Here is a 17838-nt window from a genome sequence, read left to right as displayed (position 1 = left end):
GCGATTGGAGGTTGAGGAGCAAAGACAGAAGAAGAGATTGACACCTTCTGGTTCCCAGCAGGGAGTTGGTCATGGTTCGTGGAAGAGAGGTGGTTACTATAGAGACCAGAGGCAGGAGACAGGGAATTGTGGTTTCCAAGGTATGCAACCACTTCTAGCTTGCCCGACTTGTGGGAAGAGACACCCGGATGAGTGTCATGCCGGTCGAGGTATTTGTTACCGATGTGGGGATCCGGGGCATGTGATGAGAGATTGTCAGGCTCAGATTGGTGCTGCTCCCGCTCTTAGACCTGTTTGGGGAGGCTATTAGGTGTCACGGGGAGGTTAGCAAAAGAATATGGCTCCAGCCAAGGTTTTTGCGTTGACATCGGGTGAGGCTGAGACAGCCGGCAATGTGGTGACAAGTATGGTTAGTATATTTTTGTTTAAAGTTATTGCATTATTTGATTCAGGTGCCACACACTCGTTTGTGTCTATGGGGTGTATTAAATTATGTGGGGTAGACATACAATTATTAGACATTGAACTATTGGTGACTACACCGACTGGGTCAGTAGTAAGGTGTAGTAGGGTGCTTTGTGGCTGTCTTGTTGATATTCAAGGGAGAATTTTATTTGCTGATTTGATAGTGTTGGACATGCATGGATTTGATGTCATATTCGGCATGGATTGGCTAGCAGCTAACTTTGCCAGTATAGATTGTTGTTCGAGAGAAGTGATATTCAGACCCGCAAGAAGACCATAATTTAGATTTATAGGATCTCGAGTGCAATCTTTACCTCAGTTGATTTCAGCTATTCAGGCGAGGAGACTGCTCTTGAGTGGTTGTCCGGGATTCGTGGCCTTTGTGAAGGAAATGTTAGGGAATGAATTGAAGCTCACTGGTACGTCAGTAGTAAAAGAGTTTACGGATGTGTTTCTAAATGAGCTACCAGGCTTGCCACCTGATCGTGAGGTATATTTTCCCATTGATCTGATTCCAGGTACAACGTCGATTTCTAAAGCACCTTATTGAATGGCGCTAGTGGAGTTAGCAAAATTAAAAGATTAGTTGCAAGATTTGCTCGATAAGGGATTTATACGACCTAGTGTATCTCCGTGGGGAGCTCTAGTATTATTTGTGAAGAAGAAAGACGGGTCCATGAGGATGTGTATAGATTACAAAGAAATTAATAAGGTGACAATTAAGAATAAGTATCCTCTACCCCGTATAGATGATTTATTTGACCAGCTTCAGGGTACACAGGTGTATTCTAAGATTGATCATAGGTCAGGTTATCATCAAGTAAAGGTAAGGGCAGAAGACGTATCAAAGACGACCTTCAAGACTAGGTATGGGTATCATGAGTTTCTTGTTATGCCTTTTGGTCTAACAAATGCTCCTGCAATATTTATGGATTTGATGAATAGAATCTTCCACTAATATTTAGATCAGTTTGTTGTTGTTTTTATTGATGATGTACTGGTCTATTTGAAGAGTTATAAGGAGCATGAGACGCATTTGAGACAGGTTTTACAGACGCTTGGGGGAAAGAAGTTGAATGCCAAGTTCAATAAATGTGAATTCTGACCTGAGAAGGTTGTGTTTTTGGGGCACATCGTCTCAGGGGAGGGAATTTTGGTGGATCCTAGTAAGATTGAAGCGGTAGTGAATTGGGCTAGACTGAGGAATGTCCAAGAGATTTAGAGTTTCTTGGGATTAGCTAGTAGTTACCGTCGTTTTATTGAGGGATTCTCAGCATTATCAGGGCCTCTGACACGACTGACTAGGAAGAACATCAGGTTTGAATGGGACGATAGTTGTGAGTAGAGTTTTCAGGAATTGAAGTAGAGGCTTGTCACGGCACCAGTGCTTATCATCATGTCAAGGGGTGAAAGTTATGTTATCTATAGTGATGCATCCTTGAAGGGACTTGGTTTTGTATTGATGCAGCATGGTAGAGTGGTAGCGTATGCTTCCAGTCAGTTGAAAGAATATGAAAAGAACTACCCTACCCATGGTTTTGAATTGGCTGCAGTAGTACATGCATTGAAGATTTGGAGGCATTACCTGTATAGCGAGCGATATGAAATCTTCTCCGATCATAAGAGTCTAAAGTACTTTTTCACTCAGAATGAACTGAATATGAGACAGAGAAGGTGATTGGAATTTATTAAATATTTTGATTATGCTATCAGTTACCACTCAGGAAAAGCAAACGTGGTAGCTGATACGTTAAGTAGGAAGTCTATGGGACCAACATTGACAACTTTGGAAATTCAGTGTCCAATTTTGATGGATCTAGAAAGACTTGGTATAGAGTTGGTTGAGAGTGATACCCAGGCACGTATTGCTAGTTTAGTGGTACAACCTACTTTGTAGGAAAGGATTAAAGTTGTTTAGAAACACGATCCAGAATTGGCAGAGGTAATGGTCAGAGTGCAGAATGAACAAGGAGGTGAATTTTGTATTTCAGTTGACGGAGCTTTGCGGTTCCATTTCAGGTTGTGTGTTCCTACTGATGCTGATATCAGAAAGACCATTCTAAAGGAGGCTCATAGATCTTTATACACAATTCATCCCGGCAGTACGAAAATGTATAGGGATCTGCGAGAGTCGTATTGGTGGAGTGGTATGAAGAAGGAGATTGCCGAGTACGTAGTACAGTGTTTGACATGCCAACAGGTAAAAGCTGAGCACCAGAGGCCGGCAGGTTAATTGCAGCCACTTTTTATCCTAGAATGGAAATGGGATCACATATCTATGGACTTTGTTTCAGGGTTGTCGTCCGCATTGCATGACCAGAATGTGATTTGGGTGATCATAGACCATTTGACTAAGACCGCCCATTTCATTCCTATCAAGATCAGCTACTCCCTTAACCATTTAGCGGAGATTTATATTCATGAGATAGTCCGTTCTCACGGAGTGCCAGTGTCTATTATGTCAGATCAAGACCCGTATTTCACATCACGATTTTGGAGGAGCTTGCTGGAAGATCTAGGGTGTCAGTTATCTTTTAGCACGACATTTCATCCTTAGTCAAATGGGTAGATTGAGAGGACGATACAGGTATTAGAAGATATGCTACGAGCATGCGTGCTAGAATTTGGGGGTAGTTGGACCCAGTTTTTGCCACTAGTGGAGTTTGTGTATAATAATAGTTATCAGGCCAGCATTGACATGACACCGTTTGAGGCACTTTATGGTAGGAGATGTCATTCTCCTTTATATTGGGATGAGATGGGCGAGCGGCAAGTTGTGGGACCAGAGCTAGTACAACAAGCGTGTGATAAGGTTCGACTCATCAAGGATAGAATTAGTGCAGTTCATATCCGACAGAAGAGTTACGCTGATAACCATCGTAGGAAGTTGGAGTTTCATATCGGTGACCACGTGTTTTTGAATATAGCTCCGTTAAAAGGGGTTATGAGGTTCAGAAGGAAAGGAAAACTTAATCCTAGGTTTATTAGCCTGTTTGAGATTCTAGAGAAAGTGAGGCCAGTTGCCTACAGGTTAACTTTACCACCTGTGTTGTCCAGAATACATGACGTATTCCATGTTTCCATGTTGAGGAAATACGTCTCAGATCCTTCTCATGTAATCAATTATGGTGAATTAGAGCTCAATGATTCACTAGATTATGAGGAGGTACCAGTACTGTAGTGACCTAGAGAAATGATCATATTTAAATAACAAATAGGGAGGAAAAGGAAACTTAAAAAGGGGACATAGTAGGTCCTCATCGACGAATGTGCTCTTTGTCGATGAGAAAATACCGAGAGGGTATTTATTGTGATTCTGAATTTCATCGATGAGGTAAGAGTTCGTCGACGAGTTGTCTTCATGTCCTCGTCGACGAGGTGACGTGGCTCGTCGACAAAGGCTAGTGTATAAATAGGTTTAACCTTCATTTTATGGCCGAAAAACCTGCGGGAATGTTTCTCTCTCTCTCCTCATTTCGTTTTCCCTTACTTCTCTCTAAGATTTCAGGTCGATCTTCTATCGGTTCGACGATCTAAAGTCACCACGACACTCCTGGGGAAGTTCTCTGCATATCTGCCGGAGTAGATCGTTGGTGGGGCTAGTTCGGAATCCATTTCAAATTTAGGGTAAGACTTTCTACTCAATATTTGACTTCTTGACAGTTGTAGAAAGCGTAGTACGAGTAGAAATACTGAAGTTTAGTTATGGGAAATATCATCTTCAGGGTGTTGATCGGGACCCTGCGAGTGCAGGACTATTTTCTTAGGGGCTCTTCAGGAATCAGGTAAGGGGATAAACTAAGCTAGATGTTTTATGAAAAATAAGTACAAATTTTATAGAATTTGATTTCAGGGAAATATATATATATATTTATATAATTATACATTATGTTGGAAAATACAACTAAAACTGATGAGATATTCTGAATTTATGAAAAACCCATTTTGTGTGGCATGAGTAGAATTTATGATAAAATATTGTTTTTCTGAGAATATGATAATGATGTGGATTTTTACAATAAATTGACGTATGGGCCTAGAATTTTTACATGTATTGCCAACGTACGGGCTATGCTATGGATATGATTTGCCGGCGTACGAGCCATGCTATGGATATGTTTGTCGGTGTATGAGTCAAGCTATGGATATGATTTTATGGGGTACGGGCCGAGCTATGGTAAAATATGAAATGCCGACGTACAGGTTGATGATTTTCATGATGCATATAAATATGCAAAATGATGTGATGATATTGATTTGACAATTAATAGTATGAAATATCCATGTATCACAGTTTCATTATATGCTATATGTTATCAGAACCTTGTTGGCTTGGTTTAGATTAGCACTAGCACGGTACTGATGCTATGTGTTCGTGATCATCACGATATTGTGTTAATGCTACTGTACAGAGTAGCGTGAGGACGGATAGTCGATGTGGGTTTAAGAAGTGTGAGCGCCCTTAGTGTACAGACCAGGTCTGGTAGACCCATCGGACTTACAGACTATACTTTTGACTTGGCAGTGGTCGGCTAACCATTGTCAGGTCCCGCCTTTGAGCCACACAACCCAGTCATGTGGGGGTAATACAAGACAACAACCAGCTAACCTACCAGAGTTGTTTTTATTATTACTGTTATATGAGATGAATTATGTTTATGAAAATGCAATATGTTTTGCCATGCTATGATGATATATGTTTTCCCAAATATGACATAACAGTTTACTAAATATGTTTATGTATGGTTTATGTACAACACGGAAAACTCATGTTGCCACACACTAGTATTAGTTTATTTCCCTTACTGAGAAGTGTCTCACCCCTAATTATTTGATCATTTTAGGAGCCCCTGATAGGAGAGCGGATAAAGCCCCGCTGAGATAGATACAGCTAACTTGCCCTTTTTGAAGGGTAAGTATTTTGTTAGGGCCAGTTGGATTTGGTGAGAAGTGGCTCTAGGACACTTTTTGGGATGTGTATATAAATGTAATGGATATAGTAACTCTGGTACTAAGGTGGATGGTATTATGTGTATAGTGATTATGATTTATATTTCCTACTGCATAGGCTTCCATATTATATCTCAGTTGTATCCCTGTTACCCATGAGTTCAGGTTGATTATGATCTGCTGAGCTTGTCATGTTGGTTTTATTATATTACGGAATAAAACAATGTGAAAATTAAGCAGGTCGTTACAGTTTGGTATTAGAGCCTAGGTTGCTAGTTTCTGTAGACTTTAAAATGCAGCGGAAACGATACTAGAGTATAAAAAAATGATTTAAGGTTTTGTTCTACAATCTAGAGGTAGGAATTTCGTGGTGGTTTCTTTGTTTTTCCTGAGGTGACGATTTCAGGAAAACCATAGTAAGCTATTGTTGGGTTGTGTTCCTAGAATGTAGGACTGGGGTTAGAAATAAGCTGAGAGATTTGAGATAGGAGGCTAAGTTTAGCGGGTAAATTATAAGGATAGGATTACTGAGTTACATTTGTTGTTTTTCAGGGTGGATCTAGGAGGAGGTAGTGCCCATGCAAGTGGCAGTGATGGGGTAGGGCCCTCAGGTACAAACGGGACAGACTCTGATGCAGTATTACGTAACGTGGCCAAGCAAGTTATAACTGAGATCGCTAGGAGCTCCCGGGAGCAGGGTGCTCCATCGGCAGACCATAGGTGCACTATAGAGAAGTTTACAAAGATGAATTCTCTGACATTTTCAGGAGGGGTCAATCATGCAGCTGCTGAGAATTGGATGTAGGAGATTAAGAAGATCTTGGTGGTGCTACAGTATACAGAACAACAGAGGGTTCTCTTCGCCACTTATAGACTAATAGGGGAAGCTGAGAGGTGGTGGACTGCTGTGAGACTTCTGGAGCAGCAGAGGACTACGCCGATAGCCATGACTTGGGATCGGTTTAAGGAATTGTTCTTCGATAGATATTTTCCAGCTACTGTCAGAGAGACTAAAGTGGAGGAGTTCCTGAGTCTGAAGCAGGGACAATTATCAATCTAGCAGTATGCGACGCGTTTCATAGAGCTCTCTCGCTTCGCTCCATATATTGTCCCTAATGAGGTGAAGAAAGCGAGGCAGTTTGAAAGAGGTTTGAGGTGGAGTATATTCAAGCAGGTGGTAGTGCTAAGGATCTAGGATTTTGCTGAGCTAGTTGACAGAGCAGCCTTGGTAGAGGTTTGTGAGCGTTTGGATGCAGAGGAGCAAGGACAGAGGAAGAGATCTGCATCTTTAGGCTATTAGCAGGGTTTTAGACAGAATTAGTGTAGGAGAGGAAACCATGGCAGAGGACGGAGGTAAGAGACGGGAGGGCGCGAGGTTCAGGCAGTGCAGAGTCTTTCTGTCTATCAGACTTGTGGAAGAAGACACTGGGGAGAGTGTTGAGTAGGTGGAGCTCTCTGCTATTGTTGCGGTAGACCAGGTCATATGGTGCGAGACTGCCCTACACCACCAGATGCAGCTCCCACTCCTAGACCGTACCGGGGAGGCTACTAGGTGCCAGGTGGGGGTCAGTAGAGGAATATGGCTCCAGCGAGGGTGTTTACTCTGACGTTGAGGCTGAGATGGCAGGTGATGTGGTGACAAGTATGGTTATTATGCTTTCTTTTAAAGTTATTGCATTGTTTGATTCAGGAGCTACACATTGCTTTGGAGTGTACTAGACTATGTGGGGCAGAACACAGTTGTTGAATACTGAGTTTTTGGTATCTACACTGACTGGGTCGGCAGTGAGGTGTAGTAGGGTGCTTCGGGGTTGTTGAGTTGATATTCAGGGGAAAATCTTGTCTGCTGATCTAATAGTGCTGGATATACATGAGTTTGATGTGGTCTTCGGCATAGATTGACTAGCAGCTAATTTTGCCAGCATAGAGTGCCATTCACGAGAAATGCTATTCAAACCTCTGGGACGAGTAGAATTCAAGTTCGTAGGGTCGCGAGTGCAATCCATGCCTCAGCTAGTTTTAGCTATTCAAGCTAGGAGACTACTGCTAAGTGGTTGTTAGGGGTTTGTGGCAGTTGTGAAGGAGATGTTAGAGAATGAACTGAAACTTGCTAGCACGCTGGTGGTAAAGGAGTTTATAGATGCAGATGAGTTACTGGGCTTACCACCTGATCGCGAGGTAGATTTTCCTATTGATCTACTTCCAGGTACAGTGCCAATTTCCAAAGTACCTTACTGAATGACACCAGCAGAATTGGCAGAATTGAAGAATCAACTGCAGGATTTGCTTGATAGGGCTTTATACGACTTAGTGTATCTCCATGGGGAGCTCCAATTCTATTTGTGAAGAAGAAAGACGGGTTTATGAGGATGTGTATAGATTATGGGGAGATTAAAAAAGTGACGATCAAGAACAAATATCCTCTACCTCGTATAGATGATTTGTTTGACCAACTCTAGGGTACACAGGTTTATTCGAAGATTAACCTCAGATCCGGTTATCACCAGGTGAAAGTGAAAGCAGAAGACGTCTCGAAGACGACCTTCAGGACCAACTATGGGCATTACGAGTTCATTGTTATGCCATTTGGTCTGACGAATGCTCCTACTATATTTATGGATTTGATGAATAGGATTTTTCATCCATATTCAGATCAGTTTGTTGTTGTTTTTATTGATGATGTACTGGTCTATTCGAGGAGCTATGAGGAGCATGAGACACACTTAATGCAGGTTCTACAGATGCTTCGGGAAAAGAAGTTGTACGCTAAATTCAGTAAATGTGACTTCTGGCTTGAGAAGGTCGTGTTTTTGGGGCATGTTATTTCTAGAGATGGTATTTCTATGGATCCTAATAAGATTAAGGCGGTAGTGAATTGGGCTAGACCGAGGAATGTCTAGGAGATTAGGAGTTTCTTAGGGTTAGTTGGATATTACCATCATTTTGTTGAGGGGTTCTCAGTACTATCAGGGCCTCTAACACGACTGACAAGGAAGAATATCAGATTTGAGTGGGACGACACCTGTGAGTAGAGTTTTCAAGAATTGAAGCAGAGGTTAGTCATAGCACCAGTACTGATGATTCCGTCAAGGGGTGAGGGTTATGTCATTTACAGTGATGCGTCCTTGAAAGGACTTGGCTGTGTGTTGATGCAGAATGGCAGGGGTGGTAGCATATGCTTCCATATAGTTGAAAGAATATGAGAAGAACTACCCTACCCATGATCTTGAATTGGCTGTAGTTGTACACGCATTGAGATTTGGGGCATTACCTGTTTGGCGAGCGGTGTGAAATTTTCTCCAATCACAAGAGTTTGAAGTACTTTTCACCTAGAAGGAATTGAATATGAGGCAGAGACGGTAGTTGGAGCTTAGTAAAGATTTCGATTGCACTATCAGTTACCACCTAGGGAAAGAAAACATGGTAGCTGATGCGTTAAGTAGGAAATGGAGGGAATCAGTGTTGACAACTATAGAGATCCAGTATCCGATCATGATGGATCTGAAGAGACTAGGCATCGAATTAGTTGAGAGTAGTTTTCAAGATCACATTACCAATTTAGTAGTGCAACCTACTTTGCAGGAAAGAATTAAAGCTGTTCAGAAAGAAGACCCAGAATCAGCAGAGGTGATGGATAGAGTGCAGAGTGGTAAGGGGGAGGAATTCAGTGTTGCATACGACGAAGCTTTGCGATTTCGTTCCAGATCGTGTGTTCCTGCTGTTGCTGACATCATGAAGACTATTTTAGAGGAGGCTCACAGATCTTTGTATACAGTTCATCCCGACGGTACGAAGATGTATGAAGATATGAGAGTCTTATTGGTGGAGTGGTATGAAGAAGGAAATTGCTGAATATGTAGCCCAGTGTTTGACTTGTCAGTAGATAAAAGCTGAGCACCAGAGGCCAGCCGGTCAGTTGCAACCGTTATTTATTCCAGAGTGGAAGTAGGATCATATATCCATGGACTTTGTTTCAGGGCTGCCTTCAGCATCGCATAGTCAGAATGTGATTTGGGTGATTGTAGATCGGTTGACTAATACCGCCCATTTCTTACCTATCAAGATCAGCTACTCTCTCAATCGTTTGGCAAAGATTTACATTCAGGAGATAGTTCGTTCTCATGGGATGCCAGTATCTATTGAGTCAGATCGAGACCTGCGTTTCACGTAACGTTTTTGGAAGAGTTTGCAGGAAGCACTAGGGTCTTAGTTGTCTTTTAGCACGACATTCCATCCTCAGTCGTACGGACAGACTGAGAGGACGATATAGATATTGGAAGATATGCTTCGAGCGTGTGTATTAGATTTTGGGGGTAGTTGGACTCATTTCATGCTGCTGGTGGAATCCACATATAATAACAGTTATCATGCCAGCTTAGGCATGACACCGTTTGAAACACTATATGGTAGGAGATGTCGTTCTCCTTTGTTCTGGGATGAGATGGGTGAGCGGCGGGTTGTGGGGACAGAGCTGGTACAGCAAGCATATGACAAAATTCGACTTATCAGAGATAGAATTAGTGCAGCTCAATGCCGATAGAAGAGTTATGCTGATAACAGCCGTAGGGATTTGGAATTTGATGTTGGTGATCATGTATTTTTGAAGATAGCTCCGTTGAAAGGGGTTATGAGGTTCGGGAGGAAGGGTAAACTTAGCCCTAGGTTTATCGGTCCATTTGAGATTCTAGAGAAAGTGGGGCCGGTGGCCTATAGGCTAGCTTTGCCACCCGTGTTATCTAAAATTCACGATATATTCCACGTATCTATGTTGAGGAAATACATCCCAGACCCTTCTCATATTATCATCTATGGTGAATTAGAGCTCAATGATTCACTGGTGTATGAGGAGGTACTAGTACAGATTCTGGATAGGAAAGTGTAGGAATTATGTGATAAGAAGATTCCTCCGGTAAAAGTTTTGTGGAAGGATCATTCAATAGAAAAGGCTTCTTGGGAACCCGAGGAACAGATAAAGTAGAATTACCCACAGTTATTTCAAGAAGCTTAAGTAGTTAGGTAATATTTCTTTTGCATGTACATGTAATAGTTTTATTAGTAAGTGGTATTTTAGTTTTGGGAGAATTTTATTTTGTTTATGTAATCTCCCAGGACTTGAAATGTAATCACGGTATTCCTCCGCCATAAGTGAGGGTAAGTAATAAAAGAAGTAGACCGTTTTACTTTTAAGGAATGATGAGTTATATGAATAGAAAATTTTGAGGATGAAATTTTATAAGGAGGGGAGCATGTAGTGACCCAAAGAAATTATAATATTTAAATAATAAAGAGGGAGGAAAAGGAAATTTAAAAAGGGAACACAACAGGTTTCGTTGACAAGGCAAGAGTTCGTCGACAAGTCGTTTTCATGACCTTGTCGATGAGGTGACGTGGCTCGTTGACGAAGGCCATTATATAAATAGGTTTTAACCTTCATTTTATGGCAAAAAACTTGCGGGGATGTCTCTCTTCTCTCCTCATTTCGTTTTCCCTTGCTTATCTCTAAGATTTCAGGCCAATCTTCTGTCAGTTCGACAATCTGAAGCCACCACGACACTCTTGGGAAAGTTCTCTACATATCTATTGAAGTAGATCGTTGGTGGGGCTAGTTCGGAATCCATTCCAAATTTAAGGTAAGGTTTTCTATTCAATATTTGACTTCTTGATGGTTGTAAAAAACGTAGTACGCGTAGAAATACTGAAGTTTAGTTCTGGAAAATATCATCTTCAGGGTGTTGATCGGGGAACCTTGCGGGTGCATGACTGTTTTCTTAGGGGCTCTTCAGGAATCAGGTAAGGGGATAAACTAAGCTAGATGCTTTATGAAAAATAAGTATAAATTTTATAGAATTTGATTTTAGGGAAATATATATATATATATATATATTTATATAATTATACATTATGTTGGAAAATACTGTTAAAACTGATGAGATATTCTGAATTTATGAAAAACCCATTTTGTGTGGCATGAGTAAAATTTATGATCAAATACTGTTTTCTGGGAATATGATAATGATGTGGATTTTTACAATAAAACCTACGTATGGGCCTAGAATTTTTACATGTATTACCGGCGTACTGGCCATGCTATGAATATGATTTTCCGGCGTATGAGTCGAACTATGGCAAAATATGAAATGCCGGCGTACGGGCTGATGATTTTCATGATGTATATAAATATGTAAAATGATGTGATGATATTGATTTGGCAATTAATAGTATGAAATATCTATGTATCATAGTTTCATTATATGATATATGTTATTAGAACTTGGTTGGCTTGGTTTAGACTAGCGCTTGCACGGTACCGCTGTTATGTGTTCGTGATCATCACGATATTTTGTTAACGCTGCTATACGGAGTAGCATGAGGACGGATAGTCGATGTGGGTTTAAGAAATGTGAGCGCCCCTAGTGTACGGACCAGGTATGGCAAACCCATCGGACTTACAGAATGTACTTTTGACTTGGCAGTGGTCGGCCAACCATTGTCAGGTCCCGCCTTCGAGCCACACAACCCAGTCATGTGGGGGTAATACATGACAACAACCAGCTAACCTACCAGGGTTGTTTTTATTATTACTATTATATGAGATGAATTATGTTTATGAAAATTCAATATGTTCTGTTATGCTATGATGATATATGTTTTCCTAGATATGACATAACAGTTTACTAAATATGTTTATGTATGATTTATGTATAACATGGAAAACTCATGTTGCCACACACTAGTATTAGTTTATTTCCCTTACTAAGAAGTGTCTCACCAATAATTATTTGTTCATTTTAGGAGCCCCTGATGGGAGAGCGGATAAAGCTCCGTTGAGATAGATACAACTGACTTGCCCTTTTTGAAGGGTAAGTATTTTGTTAGGGCCAGTTGGATTTGGTGAGAAGTGGCTCTAGGACACTTTTTGGGATGTGTATATAAATGTAATGGATATAGTAACCCTGGTACTAAGGTGGATGGTATTATGTTTATAGTGATTATGATTTATGTTTCCTGCTGCATAGGCTTCCGTATTATATCTCAGTTGTATCCCTGTTACCCATGGGTTCAAGTTGATCATGATCTGCTGAGCTTGTCATGTTGATTTTTTTATATTACGGGAAAAAAGATATGGAAATTAAGCAGGTCGTTACAAGTATAGATTCTGCATAGGAAGGAGAAGGAACTGCATAGTAAGAAGATTCCTCTAGTAAAGGTTCTGTGGAGAAATCATGCAATAGAAGAAGTTTCGTGGGAGCTCGAGGAACAGATAAGGCAGAAATACCCACAATTGTTCTAGGAAGTTCAGTTATAACCAGGGAAAGTGTAAGTAATTCTGTAAAAATTCTTTTGTAGGTACATGTAATTGTTTAGTTAGTGAGTAGTGTTTTAGTTTTGGGAGAAATTATTTTCTATATGTAATCTCCTAGAACTTAGAATGTAACCGGGGTATTCCTCTGCCATAAGTGAGGGTAAGTAATAAAATAAGTAAACTGTTTATCTTTAAGGGATGATGAATCATATAGATAGTAAATTTCGAGGATGAAATTTTATAAGGAGGGGAGAATGTAGAGACCTGAATGATTATCGTAATTTAATAATAAGAGGAGGAGGGGAAAGAAGGAAATTAAATAGGGCCTCATCGACAAACACTGTAAATTCGTAGACGAGCACACATGAGGGGCTCATCGATGGGGACGTGTCTTGTCAACGAGAAGATACCAAGAGGATACATCTTAGTTTTGAATTTCGTTGCCGAGGAGTAAGCATTCATCGATGAATTTCCTTCTTGACTTCGTCGACGAAGTGACGTGGCTTGTCGACGAAGGCCAGTGTATAAATAAGCCTAAACTTTATTTTTAATTGAAATTCACGCACAAATTCCTCTTTCTCTCTCTCTCCCTCTCTCTCTCTTGTTCGACCCATCCTCCTTATCACTAAGTTTTCGGGCTGGATTCTTGCCGGTTCGACGATCCGAGGCCACCACGACACTCCTGGGAAAGTTCTCTTCAAATCTACTGGAGTGGATTGTTGGTGGGATTGCCTTGGATTTCATCCCAAGTTTAGGGTAAGACCCTTTATCCAGTATTTGACTTTCCTGTAGTTGTTGAAATTGTAGTAGTCAAGAAAATACTGAAGTTTTGTTTTGAGAGATGTTGATTTCAGGGTATTGAATGGGGAACTCTGCAGGTGCAGGACTAGTTTATTTTAGGGGCTTTTCAGAAGTTAGGTAAGGGAATAAACTAAAGCAATTTTTTTCATGAAAATTTTTATTACTTATTAGCAAGTTAATTTTCAGAAAGCATGTATTATATGTATGAGTATATTGGTAGAAAAATACATATTTGGGAAAATACTGCTGTTATACAGGAAATAAGATTTTTGGAATGGAAGTTATGGTTTTATTCAGCATTGTGTGGCATGAATATTATTTTACTCAAATTGTATTATGTTAATCAAGTTTACATGAAAAGTATATTTGCAGTTATTTCAGTATAATATAGTACATTAAGATTTCAGAATACATGATAAATGATACATTTATTCAGATTAGTATGCATGTTATGTTCGGCGCAAGGCTGTGGATTATGTATGTTTTTCAGCGCAGGGCAATAATTATGAATGTTTCGGCGCAAGGCCGCAGATATGAATGTAATTGGCTCAAGGCCATATTTATTTACGTTATTACAGAAATCAAAATATGTTATCAATCTATTTACATTAAACAGTATACTATCATGTATTATATGTTATCAGAATCCGGATGATAGTTTAGATCAGTTACAGGAGCATGGTACCGTAACTATATATGAAAGTTCAGTTTAGTTCAGACTTATGCTAACTGCCCCTACTAGTAGAGGGGGTGGGAGATGGATAGTCAATGTGGCTTTCAGTGTAGAGTTGTAGACGTCCATCTGACAGTCTAGACCAGGGTGTGGCGGGCCCATCTTACTTACAGACATTTTTGACTTGGCAGTGGTCGGCCAGCCATTGTCAGGTCCCGCCTTCGGGCTGCACAACCCGTCATGAGGGATAATACATGACATTAGCTAGCTGTTCATCTTAGGTAAATTTCAAAAATTACTAGTTATATCAGACGATTTATGAACTGTATGATTTAGTATAATTATGAAACTATATGCTTACTCAATTATGCTTTTTACAGTGTTTTCAAGTATATGACATGTACTGTATATCTATTATAGCACTAAATATTGCCACACAGCTATATTTAGTTTATTTCCCTTATTGAAAGGTGTCTCACCCCAGCTTAAATCATTTTAGGGAACCTAGATAGACCGGCAGACCGAGGTCGCCGTTGAGGTAGTATTTATCACCCCGCTAGGAGGGTGAGTCTTTTGAACTAGGGTTAGTGGGTTTTGATATCAGATCCTAGATGTATCTTTTGATATTTTTGGGGATTTTATATGTGTATACATGCGGTATTATGATGGATTATAGATAACTCTGGTATTATGGCATTTATTGTTTGGAGATTGTAATTTTATTTTTACTGCTGCTTAGTTTCCGCTGTGTATGTATCCTCGCTACCCACGGATTTGGGTTGATTTTGTGGCTATTTAGTGGTGTCAAGATGTTTATGTAATTAATTATATAGCAAATTAAACAGGTCGTTACATAGGTCCCCCAAACCGTCGACGGTTTCAATGAGCTTAGGAAAAACTATCGACAGCTACAGTCAACTGAGGGCATTGAACTACCAAACCGTCGACGATTTTGTTAGTACAGGGAAAACCATCGACGATTTTTCTGCGGGCTGGCTTACTTAAGTAGTAAGCAAGGTATATATTTTTTTCATAACTTAACATCTCCTTCTCTCTCTCTCTCTCTCTCTCTCTAAAATTAGGTTTTTGGACTCTCTCTCTCTACTCTCGCTCTCTCGTGACTCTCTCTCTCCCGTAGGCTCACCCAAAGCCCCTCCTTGCTCCTCAATCATTTCTCCCTCTTCTCCCAACTTGCTGACTCACTTTTGACAGTGGGTTTGAAAGCTAGGGTTTTCTGTTTTCCAAACATTTTTGGTCTATTTTTCAGGAACAGGTAATGGGATTAAGTTATGTCAGGTCTTTTATCGAAATTGAACTGATTAAACTATTCGTAGGTACATATTTTCATGGTATCAATGGTTATTTCGAAATCCAATCGTTCAAAAGTAGACTTTATAAATATGGGTATATCCTACGGTATTTTGAATGAGATGAACGGTGGAAAGCTTGGTTTTCATCATATGAACTCAATATACTATGTGGTTATTTCCTGGTTAGTTAATTGGTTATGTTTTAATAACAAAACCGTGTGGCATGAGAATAATTTATATGGGTTATTGTATAACTAAACCTGAGTATGATTATGAGAATATGTAATAACCCGAGGAATTTTTCAGCGCCTCGTCGACGAACACAGGGGTTTCGTCGACGAGGGTTCTTGAGTGTCTCGTTGAAGGGAGAATACCGAGAGGGGGTTTTTTGAATGTCTGAAATTCGTCGACGAGGAGAGAGGGTTTGTCGACGAACTTTCTTCAAGACTCATCGACGAGGTGACGTGTCTTATCGACGAAGTCGGTTCTATAAATAGTGAAAAATCGGATTTTGACAGATTTTCAGTGCAAATCACCCTCTATCTCTTTCTAAAACGCACCCCTCCCCTGCTCTCTTCGATCCTAGCTCTGTTTCTTGCTGGATGGTCGATCTGAGGCCACCACGACGTTCCTGGGAAAGTTCTCTGCAAGTTTGCTGGAGCTGATCGTTGGTGAAATTGGTTTGAAATTCATCCTATATTCAGGGTCAGGTTTTTTATTCAGGATATACTTTCTCTACAGTTATAAGAAATGTTGTATGCAGAAAAATACTGATGTGTTGTTCTGGAAGATGTTGTTTTCAGGGTGTTAAGTGGAGAACTCTGCGGGTGTAAGGCCAGAGTGTTGTAGGGGCTTTTCAGAAACTAAGTAAGGGAAATATGCTACGCTAGGAAATTTAATTATGTTATTAGAGATTTTACATATATGCATGTATGCCGGTTATTATGTAGTTTACAGAATATGAGTTTTAAAGTATGTGTGGCCTAAGTAGATATTACCTGGAATAGAAATTTATACAGTTTTCAGTAAAACAAGTTACAAAGTATATACAGATATAGTCGGATATTCATAGATTTTATACAGACAGATATATGTATATTTACAATTTTATTCAGATGATTACATAGATAGTTGTATGTATAACTATATACAGATGTTTATTCAGATAAGTATGAATAGTATTTACAAAATGCCATGTTTTCCTAAATGCCATAACACTCAATTTATACAGACAGTTTATAAAGACAGATTATACAGTGTAGCATCAAGATGCTACAATTATTTAGATATTACAGTATTTATAGTACAGAGTTATAGTGTTATGGTTATTTTGGAAACATGATGAAAACAACAAATATATATATATATGTATGTATGTATGTATTTATGTACTTATATAGTATCAGATCCCTGTGGAAATATTACAGATATATATAGTTTACAGAGCACGGTACCATTGCTATATACAGATAGAGTGCAACCACATATCTCAGATAGTGTGTGAGTACCGTCAAACCGTGCTCAGAGAGGATGCAGCTCCCCTATTTGGGTTGAGCATAGTAATGTATATGTATACAGTTTTACAACATTTGTTAAATATAGTATGTTATTAGCAGTATGAATGATAGAAAGTTTAGATGATACAATTATATTTTAACTACTATAAATGAGATAAATGTGTTTTACTATTTTTCCAGATTATACAATTTTAAATAGTATGACTATACAACTTGGTCGCCGCACACTAGTAATAGCATATTTCCACTTATTGAGTGTCGTCTCACCTCAGTACCTTAACATTTTTCAAGTGAACCAGTTAGGCGAGTATATCAAGCTCGCGGATAGAGATTACTCGTTTACCTTGGTTGTAGGGTGAGTTTGTATAAGAATTTTGTATTTTGGGGTAGTTGAAACTGGGGAGAGATGTATTATATAGCTATGGTATGAAAATACTGAATTCTGGTATTATCGTATGATATGTATGGGTGTATGATTTATGTTTCCGCTGCGTAGGTATGGTCATTATGTATAGGAACACCCTAGTGCCTCTTTAGGGCCTGAGATTACATAGAAGGGGTATCAAAATAGTATATGTATATATATATATATATGTAAACAAAATGAATGATGTAGAATTTGAGGTCGTTATAGAATATATCGTGAAATTGTGATCTATACTGGTTTATGGAAAATGTGGGGTTTTGATATGACGACTTTATGTTGGGTTTTGAGTAGACGACTGAGAGCCCGGTTTTATATGACGACTAAATGCCGGATTGTGATGTGACAGATTTTGTTCTAAGGGATTAAAAAGAGTTTTATATTACAATTTTTAT

Source organism: Malania oleifera, chromosome 3 (genome assembly GCF_029873635.1).
Source record: "Malania oleifera isolate guangnan ecotype guangnan chromosome 3, ASM2987363v1, whole genome shotgun sequence".
Taxonomy (NCBI): domain Eukaryota; kingdom Viridiplantae; phylum Streptophyta; class Magnoliopsida; order Santalales; family Ximeniaceae; genus Malania; species Malania oleifera.
The sequence above is the reverse complement of the archived record's forward strand: the minus strand, read 5'-3'. Positions refer to the sequence as shown.